The following is an 11,774-nucleotide window of genomic DNA, read 5'->3' on the forward strand; positions in this document are numbered from 1 at the left end:
AATAAGTAAAAAAATCGTTCTAAGAGCTTATTTTCATTTGAGAAAAAAAGTAGCCTACAACAGTATAAACTCACTTGTGCTGGGACTTCTACGTGTACAGCTGTAGCATCCAAGATAATAACAACATCACTAAGTGATGTCATCAGTATACAGTATCTGAAATGTCTGGGCATGAGACATCTAACAGTGGAGAACCACCTCTCATAAATAAAAACAGCCAAATCATAAAGAAAGAAATGGGTGAATATTTAGATAGTGTTATATCTGCTTGATATGTTAACATAAGTAAAAACATCCATTGAACATGTGCCAAGCTGATCAGTTCCTGTCTTTTTTTGAGTTCTTTAGGGTTTTTTGGGGGTTGTGATTTTGGAGGTATTTTTAATGTACATTTGTTTTTAAAGGAAAGCTCCAGTTCATTCTTGGCGTATTATTATTATTATTTACTAGTCACATGTTAGGAACTCCTGAAAAAGAGGTGTTTTTAATTGAAAGGCTGACAATCCCTTAAGTGTAGTGCTATGAATGATGGCACCTTGATCATAGCTGGAAAAAACACTCAGCATGATATAAGCTACTGAACTAAGTTGTAAAATGACAAGGACTGAGTGAACAGTTTTTAATACAGATAATATTGTTCATGCAGTCCATAAATATAGAATTAAATGTTGACCTCTATCTCCCATGTCAAAAGTCAAAGTCAGTGTCAGCACATATTGTTTTTATTTGTTTCAAGAGAAAAATAGATCAACAACATTAACCTCACAATGAACAGAGAATTGAATGAATTAAAAAGCAGTACCCCATAAATCCCTTTCCTTTTATTGGCACAGTGATAAAAATGCCTAGGGCTTAGAGGAAAAGGGTAGTCTCAGACACTAGTCTGAGATGTTCTACGTACACAGAGCTGTACATCACAAGCTAAAACAGAAGAACAGAGATATTAAGATTTGTACAATCTCATATAATACACAATATCCATCAAATCGCATCCCGCAAAACACGCCGTGTCAGATACCCCTAAAACAAGGAGGGTATCACAAGGTTCTTTTAAAGCAACGTTACTTCCTACCTGCCTTCTGAAGATGCACTTCATAAAACAGATTAAAGATGCAGAAAAGGATTTCATTCAATACTCTCCATGCTTGCAGTCCAACTAATTCAAGACACCACCTGGAAAAGATTCCATTGTGTTTAGAGAATTACTAGCTTCATTGTTTGGGTTTCTCTTCAAATCAGTAGCTCATTGTGATAGAACTGAGAGATCTGACATTTTTCCCCTGTTTAAAAAGTAATTTTTTCCAAAACACCTCACAATAATAAAGGCCTCGATTCCACAATGCAACAGCAAATTTGACAGTTAACTAAAATGAGCAGTTTCCATTGCAAATTCAGTTTAATTGCAATTTTTAGTGCTGCATAATTAAACTGAAAATGTTCTGAAAAATTCACACAGTCAAAACTAGGACAGAAACAAAAAAGCATTTCCACACTGGTTTAGGATTTTCTAATCAGATCCTAGAGAAACAGACAAAAAGTAACATTTAAAAACAAATCAGTTAAACGTAAGAGAAGGAATGGCATCATCTGAAAAATTCAGCTCGTAGTTTCTGTTTACTTTTTCTTATCCTCCTGCAGCTTGTAGGATATACAGAAATTCTTTTGGTTTAATGCTCCAATGATTATCTGCTGGCAATATTGCATCACGTGAAAAACATTTTACAGCATTTGCACTGCGCACTGAACTCACAAAAGCAACTAGCTGCAACGTTTGTCAAATCTGGAGCATGTTCTATGGCAGCTGACTGGAACCAAACACTGCTTTTGTTCTTGAAACGGACCGACTGACTTTGAGTTTCATCGATATAGCATAAGCTTGGAGGGTAATCTTGACTCATGCATACTGCTGAAGTTAATCTATATCTTAGAAAATGCCAGCGAGAAAAGCCTTCTCATGCTGAACGTTCACAGGGCTTGAAAGAATTTTACAGCTGGCTATAAAGAGCAACTTTTCTGCTCCACATGTATTCATGCAGCTTCTGGGCAGAACCAGTCACGGTGCTTTTCATAGCTGGGTGATCAGAAGGCTTCTCTGTAACTTCTAGTAAAGAAGCAAAGACGTGTATTTTATTATACTAAAGGATTATTGGTGTGTAGGGCAACACTGAACAGCTGTGTGGAGCAAGTCACTTCAGGTCTTGCTGAACTCATAAATGTGAAGTCACAGTCTCACATAAACAAACACAGTCCAGGCTGGGTAGATTCTTTCTAAGGCAGACAGTTGGTAAAGTTAACTTCAATCTCGGTTTGAAAAGATCTGATTTGAGAAATACTGTGGACTGCGCAGAAAAACAGGGTGATGGGTTTGTCACAACATTACAACACTAACAGGATGCCATGGACAAGCTTCAACTTGCAACATAGAAAAATACTGGAAGATATGAACAGGAAACGCAAACAGATGGGCATAGTTGATAGTAACTGATAAAAAACGTTGTTTATTTCTAAGTAACAGTGTCCCAACTCGGAACTAATTACAATATAGTAAACTCAGCAATCAGTCTTGTGACATGCATTTCCTGTTTGTCATCCTCTCCCAGATATTTGAAAGCTTTCTACTATCAGTCAAGTAGAAAGGAAAGAATTCTTTCTCCAAAAATCACCCAAGTTTGGCACCAAATGTAGTGTAAAAGATTGCACAGATATAGGACCTGGGATAAATTACTCAGCTCAAGTCTCAGTGTAGATGCTATTATACATTATAGATTGCATATCTGGATGTTAGGATGTTTGGCATGTCTGTGTTTTTCAGCAACATTTCTTATTCAGTTCTGAAATATCTGCATACCCATCAGAAAGTCTGGCATTAAGCTCACGTAGCCTTTTTTATAACAGATTATCAATGTTAAGTAACAACGTTGAAAAAATTAAAGGCATATTCAGCTTATGCAAGGATTTTTCCTTAAATTTGGGGAACTTATAAAAAGAAACATTGTTCACATAATGATTATTATCATCATTTAGCTTATTGCATTAATATATTATTATTATTATTATTGTTACATTCATATATTAAATATATTTTCATTGTTATTACAATACTAGTGAAACTCAGAGAACTTCAGCTGTTTGAAATTTTCATTTGAATTCTAAAACCTCATGCATATTTAGCATGCTGATTCCATGTACGGAGAAACAAACTTGCAGATGAGTACTGAAATCACCATTAGTTAAAATTCTCTGATATAAGCAAGATTTAGCTTCTACTTTCAAAACTGCAGACAACATCCATAAGCTTTTACTTCTCATTACAAGCAATCCACTCTTAGCTGGGGTTCAGATTCCATGTATTCAACCTCCCTACAGATACAAAATTTCTCTTCTAGGGATTTCTATCAAAAAGCTGTCACTGGTAACAGAAAAAACAAAAATACACCATGGCAAAATGCATTCAGCCAACTGGATGTAGAAGTACTAAAACCTGCAACACTGGTTGTAAAATAAATACTCAGAAATATTTCTTGAAGTTCATTTTCTTGAAACCACATTCATGTGAGAGAGACGACTTTTTTTCTATTCATATACAATAGATGTAATTATTGATTTTTCTGGCATACTCTAACATTTTCTGGCATTTCTAACATCTTAAACACCACACCTTTGAAAGAATTGTTCTGTTGTTTTGTTTTGTGTTTTTTCTTTTTTTAGTTTTAGCTTTCCATGAAAATAATAGCCATATAATATGAAGTTAACACAGACCAATATAAAATATTGTAAGGCTATAAAGAACTTATTGCTAGAGAAATAGAATTAATAGAATGAATTATGCACCATATTTTAAATCTGGATCTGCAGAAACAGCTTTAGCAACTTCCACACTTGTCCCTACAAATGTGCTCCTACTGTCAGTATTTGGACCAATTTGAAGATGAATGAGGACAACCACGGAGCTACGTATGTCACTCAGAAACAGATACGTGCTCCATAATATCACGAAAAACTAAATAAGGGCACAGACGTGCTAATAAAGGAAGCAGAGGGATTCCTTAGATTCTATGGTGAACAAACCAATTCAGAATTCATCCTTCTCATTCACACTATAGCACATTTGTGGGATCTAGTTTACTAAAAATTGCCTAGGGGAAAAGAAAGGGAATCTAGAGTAATAAGAAAGTGCCAAAATGAATAAAGTGCTCACAACTACTATTGCATTGCTGATGCTGGAAACAGAAGAGGCCAGGGTTTTGTCACAGTTCTGATATTCCCAAAGGTTGCCGTTACATTATTTCTGCTCCTCCAGTGCAATCTGTAAAAATCACAAATGTACATTACCTAATGTATTGAAAAACCAAAGATTTTTATTATTATTATATTTTTTACCCATTGATGGTTGCAAATTAGTGAAGTGACACAAGACTGAAGCCATTGACAACTGCTATCTGTAAGCAACAACAAGCAAGGAAAAGCTGGTAGGAGTACAGCTGTTTTATTTTAATTGAGGAATGATTTTATGTTGGAAGCACTCAATATTCACAGCAAATTAAAAATAATGAAGTGAATTGATACCAATGATATTTTTTTACCTACTATCCCTTTGTAAATCTATTTCTTCACACAAATTGACATGTCTAATTGATACATACGCTATTATTCCTCATTAGTAGGCTGAATAAAATAATTCTTGATTAAATTTATTGCAATTTACAATCCAGCATAATGTTTGCAAGCTATAAAAGTCAATCAACAGGAAACAGAGAAAAAAAAAAAAAAGCAGATGACATTATTACTTCTAATATATACACAATAATTTCATGGAACCTTCCTTAGCTTTATCTTTTCTCCTCAGGAACCCAAGGTCCATCTCCAAAAGGTCACTTCCTTTTTCACATGAACATAAATGTATTTCAGTGTGCAATTTCCTCTCAGTTTTTTGATAAGTATCACCTCCAATAAGTAAATTAATTGTGTGTTTAGCAATCTGTTAGAAGTTGTGTGGAAGAGTTGGTCTTCTACTAACACTCAGATGAAACTAGGCAGAACAACAAATGATGTCCACTGACTGATATGCTTCTTTGTCAGGATTACCTTGTTTGATTTATATGGTGTTATCCTTTTTACACACACACACACACACACACACAAAAGAGAGAAAAAAAAAAGAAAAAAAACAAGGAAATTGCAGAAATTTGGTAATTTGATGTAACAAAGAAAGTCAGTGGAACAAGAAATTTGACAATATATGTTCTGTAAAGCAAAATTTCCAACCAGAAGGAAAACCAAATCAATGGCAGGTCAGTCTATCTTTGTAATTGGAACTCATTCCTCGTCTTGCCCAGCCCTCCACTATTTTGTAGGAAATTGCTTGGTATTATGAAACAAGCAGAACTGCTATTTTGTTACTCTTCTCTAATGGGAAGAAAGGTATGTTGTGACCTGACCATTTCTATGGCCTGTTGCTCCTATTTCTCTGAAGAAAGCTGCCAGCTGGTGCAAAATTGCTGCCATCACTTAGTTGGGCTTCAGACTTGAGAAACAGAAAGTTGCATGAAAACATAGTATATATGCTACATTTTGTACAAAATAGCCATCCTACTTTCATCATATTAATATAACGTCTTTTAAGGAAGACATTATGATACCTTGATAGTGTTTGTACCCTGATTGTAGCCTGTGCCTCAAGTTATCCAGATAAATTGAAAGAATTTGCTCAAAGAATTGGGTATTATTCTGTAGGACTATAGAATCAGAATTAAAAATCAGATTTAGAAATCAGACTATATACAGCTTTTCATGTGTATTGTATACATATCATCCCCTAAAAACATGAATTAAAATCTTCAAAAAAGTACCTTCTGCTTCAAATCTAAGTTCAATTTATAGAACTGTTTGGAGCAGTTGACATCTAAAAGGTAAAACAGTAAATACACAGGCCTGCACAGGGAACTAAAACTGAGATACATATTTTAAAGTTGCAACATGGCAATCCCCTTCAGAAAGCAATTTTATTTATTGTTCAGATATTTTAGATTCAGAATTCAATTTTATGCAACATGCCTGATTTATTTATTTATTTCACAAGGCAATGCCTATCAGTTCATGAAGGCTGCTGACATTTTAAAAACAATCCTTACCTTACAGAAAATAAGACGAGAACTTGGTCAACAAAACCAGCTGTTTCAGGATCCATTTCCTACTTGATACATATTGTTCAGCATGGCAAACAACTTATCTGCCAGCAGTAAGAATCAAAAAGCTCTGTGCCAACTGAACATCATCTCCTAAAGGATTCTAGAAAGTGGCCACAAAAGGAGTCCTGAGAAGTAAGAACAGTTTTGCTGGTGTTCCTGGTGAGATGTGGTGTTTCAGATAAAGTACTGCACAGCACTCCAAAGAATAGCTTACCACTACGGGTCCCCAAAACTATTTCTAACTACTATGCTATCCGCAGCAGAGCAAAAGTAAGCAGGAGCTATAGCAACCCTCCAAGCCTTATTTAAATTGAAATCTAAAATACATATTCTCCACATTGCATTTAGCTTCTGCTGTCAGAGGTAGGTCATTTGTTAAAACTCCCCAGCCTATTTACTGTACAATATTTTTAAAATGGCATGCAAGTTCTACTCACTCCTTCAGATTCAGGATGTCTACCCTAGGTCTAACCATACCCAGGGAGGTTAATGGCTGAAAGGCCAGCTGCCTACAGCTGGGCAGCAGACAATCAACTCTGGGCCCCAAAGCCAGGGTCATCAGCAGTGCAGCTCCCCAGAGAAATCAGGGCTGTGAGGGCAGAGTGCTCACCCTGTGCTGTGCCTGGCATGGAAAACAAGGCAGTGTAGGGCCATGCGATGCACTGACTCCGAGGGAATAGCAGGGGCTTGTGGGCTGAAGGCATTACAGACCAGCACGAGCTCTGAGGATGTTAATAGGGCAGGCCAACCCCACAGCCGCTATTGTGACCGCTGCCACACAGCCACAAAACTGACTTCCATATTTCCACAAGCATTATTTTGTCATTTCTTTTAATCTCAGAACTCCGCATTAAGGAAAACATGATGGAAAAGACCATGAGCAGCCTTAAATACACTATTTTGATTCAGCTCTAACAAACTCAATAGGAAGACTATTTTATAAATGAGCACAACAAATTGAAATTCAATAGTCTAGTTAACCCAAGCATATTGAAATAAAATTATATGTATCTGTGTGTGAGGGAGCAAGCGGGTAGTGAGGGAGGACCTACAGACCTCACATATGAGCTGCTCTTGTTATCATAAAGTTTGGATAGGTAAGGCTTGTAAGATCACAACTGAAGTACAAGGATATTCTGCTTAACAGTGTTACCAGCTGTAAATATAAAAACCAAAACATCCATAACAGCCTTTAATGACATTTGAAATGAAAAAAAAAAAAAAAAAAAACACAACTTTACTCACCTTATTATATTCACTTCAGCTTATTATATTCACCATCCAAGAAGATAAACATATTGTCCAATTGAGTCTATACCAAAAGGAAACACACGTTAATATCTGTGATTTGATACCCATTCCAAATGCAAGAAGTAACAAATTTGGTGACAAAGCTGTCAAAATATGTTCCACAAACACACTGGCAAGAGATCTGGACAAACTAAGGAAATTCAGTGAAACAAAATAGGTGCCAAATGGGGATGTTTGACAGAGTGTTCAAAAATACAGTTAGACCAAAGCAGGAACACATCCAACAGATAGATTCTCTACATAAATTATCATGAAACTATTAGAAATAATTGGCCAGTGATTTCAAAATATTACATATACTTTTAATGTTATCAAAGAGCTGTGTTGTGAACCATGTGTGTTTTCTTGGCGATTTAATTTTTGGCCGCAAAACAGCCTTTTTAGACGCAAGTGAAAATACTATATCCCATACTGTAAGTCAATCTGCAGTCTTTGAAATCACGCTGAGCTTCCAAACACTTTGAAACATTGCAAGGGAAAATACTATAAAAGTCTGAGTACCCTGGAAGAGCGCAGGCCTTGCAGGAGCTTGGCCAGACAGATGCGTCCCTACAAGACTGGAGAAAGCCAACATAGCAAAGGCATCATGATCGAGCTCTCCAACAGAGGACAGTGGTATCTGTAGTCACATCGCCCCAGATAACCACTTCTGTGAAGGCATTAGTCCCCCCAGCTTCTATTACAGTGCCAGCACAAGCTGCTGTACTGCCAAGTCACGACTGAAGGTAGATGGGTACAGGAGGACATGAGGGTTGTGTGACTCTAACAAGAGCAGGTTAGTTTATATGCAGTGCTGTATTACAGCCATTCTTTGATAAAATAAAGACAGTGAAATGCTTGCAGATAGCTGTTTGTAGCAATACATGGCTGCCAGGCTGGTAGTGGTACTGAGTGAGCGGCTGCTGCCCACAGAGTGCCCAACCACATCCAGCACAAACCTGGCATGCAAATTACTGTTGTTTAATGGCCCTCCATAAATATACATCTTAAAATATCAGAGCAGGCCACTGCATGCTGGTATAAAGGGAACAAAGAGGGGCCAGGCAGCATACATTCATAAAACACAGTGTTTTTTTTCAGTGTTAAACTATTTCTTTTCATTTAGCCAACAAAAAAGTAGACTATCAAGCAGTAGTGCTCTTAGTGCAGATAATGCATCAGTGCTCAACAGCAACGTCAGCAGCAGCACGCACACCAGCTACACAATTACACCATGGGGCTATGCTTTTGGGGGCATTTTCTAGTGCCTGCACAGATCAAGTTGAAAGCTTAAGGTCCACAGTATCTGGGGTAAAAATCCAGCCCACCTGAAGTGTTTGGAGATACACTCATTGACTTCACCACTGCCTATTATAATTCACAAAGGTTTCAGTACTGCACTGATCAGGAACTCCTATTGGGGCTGTAATCTAAGGAATATATTTGCCATACGTTTGTTCTCTCAAAAAAATTTTGTATGCTCATCGTGAAATTCTCTCATTATCATCCTAGACCAAAGAAACGCCCCCTGAACTTGAGGAATACAAAGCCAGATTAGTGATAGTCCTTTATGCGTGGCAAGCTCCTTCCTTACCATTGAAACCAGCCTCTGAGAAAGCCCTCTCTTGCACAGACAAGCTTCTTCCTAGTGCAGAAAGATCAATTTTCCTGAAAAAAAAGAAAAAAAATATGAAAATGACACAGATATAGCTTAAATAGGCTGTAACTCCATTTATTCAACTGCACTGAGAACTTTCTAGAAGAGCCATTTCCAGCACGTTATTACTTCTCCTCATTCATTCTGACACCCCAAGGTCTGGCTGCTCCCACTCCCCAGGGCTGCCTGTGCCGTCCCCAGCCTGGCAGAGATTGGCAGCGGGGTGGGGAATGGAGCCCAGAAGTTCAAGGCTTTGTTTCTGGGCAAAGCATTCCATTTTTATTCAGTTCCTTAAAAGGGCAAACTAGCAGAGATGTGCTTCATATTTATAATTTTAAGCTTCATTCTGGCAAAGGGTCACCTCTTTTTACCTTTGACTGTAATTGTTGGTATTGGTTATAGAGCATGAAGACAGATGCTGCTGGCTGGACAAATGCATTTACGAAAAAGATTCCTATGAACAACACCTACTAACTTACTTAACAGTCATGTTTTTTCTGCTCTGTGAGCTCTTCAAATTTAATATCTTGTTAAGCAGTATTAACTTTTAAGTTGCAATAAAATCTAATAATTGTATTTATCAATTTGTGTTAATTACCAAGCAGAGATAAGCATATGTCCTCTTCAGCCTGGGAAAATCTGAGTGCACACCTGCTCCAAGAAACAGTCTTTAAAATGAGACGTGAGGAAAATATTTGAATTACATTTCCCTGTTCCAACACACCATTTTTAAAAAGCACTTTCAGCACTGAACTAGGCCTTTACAGTTAAGGCATTTTACAAGATGATACTGAGCTATGTTTCCTGTCTATGAAGAAGGCACCAGCATATAAAATGGTAGTGAATTTGCATTACCTCCAATCCATCATTCTTTGAGTGCGCAGGAAAAACTGTGAGACCTGCTGCAACAAAGCACAGCCTTGTGTTGACAGATTCTTATTTAAGTGACTGTGAATACAACAATTCCACAAATAATTTGTCAAGTGTGTGGCTGAACTAGCTCTGAACCCTGATAAATACCAACTCTCCTCACTGCTACAAAGGCATGATGTTCCGCGTGCGGGCAGTGAGTAACAAGCACCAGGATTTAACAATCGATGCTACTATATTTCTCTTTTCTTTGCGGTTAAAAAAACCTTGAAGGGTGGCACTTTCAGCAGTGTTAAGTACTAGTGGTGGCTATGCCTTGCAAATCTAAGTAATACACTGCAGGCTGAGGTGGAAGGAAACAGCGTACCACGACCATTTTTAGCTGCATTTAAAACATATGGTTTACTCTGCTGAAAAACAGACTTTGCTGAATAGTTGGCAGATTCTTGTTTAATACAGGCTATTATTAAGTGGACCTCTTTCAAATTATGATAATAGGACACCTACTTTGCTGAATTTCACGTCCTAAGGCATACGTTTGTGCTGGGTAATTCAAGAGAGCTGGCTCTTTTCAGGAAAAATAACACAAATACTAGTTGAACACGTCTACATATAAATGGGGGGGAAACACTCCTTCTAGGTATTCAGTTGAAATCAAGATTACATTTTTCTACCATGCAGTGTGTTCCATAAAGACATTATGGATGCGTGAGGAAAAAAAAAACAACAAAACATTTTTAAAGACATGTAAATCTAATCAGTCTAGAAGTCAGCAATATATACATAAATGTCTCTTGCAGACATAATTTAGTATGCATTATTAATTTATTTTTCATAAAGCTCTCCAACTACAAAAAGGATAAGTGGAAGTGTGCACCCACGTTGATGATAATGCTCATTTGTCAGGCAGGAGTGAACATATTAACATATTTCCCCTTCCTGAAATCTCATCCTAAAGGATGTTCTCAGAATCTTCATATAAAGACAGGGAATGCCCTTTGCAAAAACAGGATTCTTCCAGATATTTCAAAAAGCACCAACCTTTAACGGGACACAAACTTCAGTATGCCATATGCGAGGCTCAACCTTCAAACTCTGGACAGCAAAAAACGATCATCAGAATTCTACAAATCCACTATATTTGTACTTCCGACTCTAAAAATAATAATGCCTATAGAAATAATTGTGTGATAATATTAATGAGTCTCAATGTAAAATGCTAATTATTTATTGTTTATAAAGCAATTTTAAATAATGCAGAACTCATACAGTAATGCCATCATGATTTTCCAGTCATTAACTTAACCAGAATTTGCATTTTGGGACTATAGCCAGTGACTTACATGCACTACTTAAGTCATTTTTCAAACACCCTGTCCCATCTTAATCTATTCATCATTAATCACATTTGGTCACTTTACATACAGAACACTATTCAGATGAAAGATAAAAGAAATACATTAATAAAATTAAAGCTAGATTGAATACTTCAAAATATAAAGGTGGTGGAGGAATATGGTTATCAAAGCAATTTATACATTATGCCTATTAAAGCAGACTTGTCTGTACAAAAGTTCTGAGAGTTTTTGAGGGTTTTTTTTGTTGTTTTTTTTTTTCTTCCCAGTAATGGAAAGGGTACTTAGAAAGCCACCTTTGTACTCTGTCCTTCCCAATCATCTTTATGGGTGTTTACAAAGCTGTGAGAACATACTCAAATGTTGTAGCTTTTGTTAAATAGTAGGAGAACACATTGATAGCTGTTTTCTTGT

The 11,774-nt window shown here is 36.9% G+C and overlaps 2 long non-coding RNA genes across 2 annotated transcripts in view; both read right to left on the reverse strand.

Annotated features, from left to right (window-relative positions):
- LOC149916144 (uncharacterized) overlaps window positions 1–1,154 on the reverse strand; it is a 76,427-nt gene extending 75,273 nt beyond the window's left edge. The window contains exon 1 of the long non-coding RNA XR_016470773.1: window positions 1,073–1,154. This is a non-coding gene — a long non-coding RNA (uncharacterized LOC149916144). The remainder of the gene's footprint in view (window positions 1–1,072) is intronic.
- A 3,050-nt stretch (window positions 1,155–4,204) lies between these two features.
- On the reverse strand, window positions 4,205–11,106 carry LOC149916145 (uncharacterized). Its single transcript, XR_016470774.1, has 4 exons — window positions 11,047–11,106; window positions 9,073–9,146; window positions 7,434–7,500; window positions 4,205–4,306 (listed from the first exon to the last, which is right to left on the reverse strand). It is a non-coding gene; the product is annotated as an uncharacterized LOC149916145 (long non-coding RNA).
- Between the last annotated feature and the right edge of the window lie 668 nt (window positions 11,107–11,774).

This window comes from Phasianus colchicus, chromosome 13, assembly GCF_987193195.1.
Source record: "Phasianus colchicus chromosome 13, bPhaCol1.hap1.1, whole genome shotgun sequence".
In the NCBI taxonomy this organism is placed as follows: Eukaryota; Metazoa; Chordata; class Aves; order Galliformes; family Phasianidae; genus Phasianus; species Phasianus colchicus.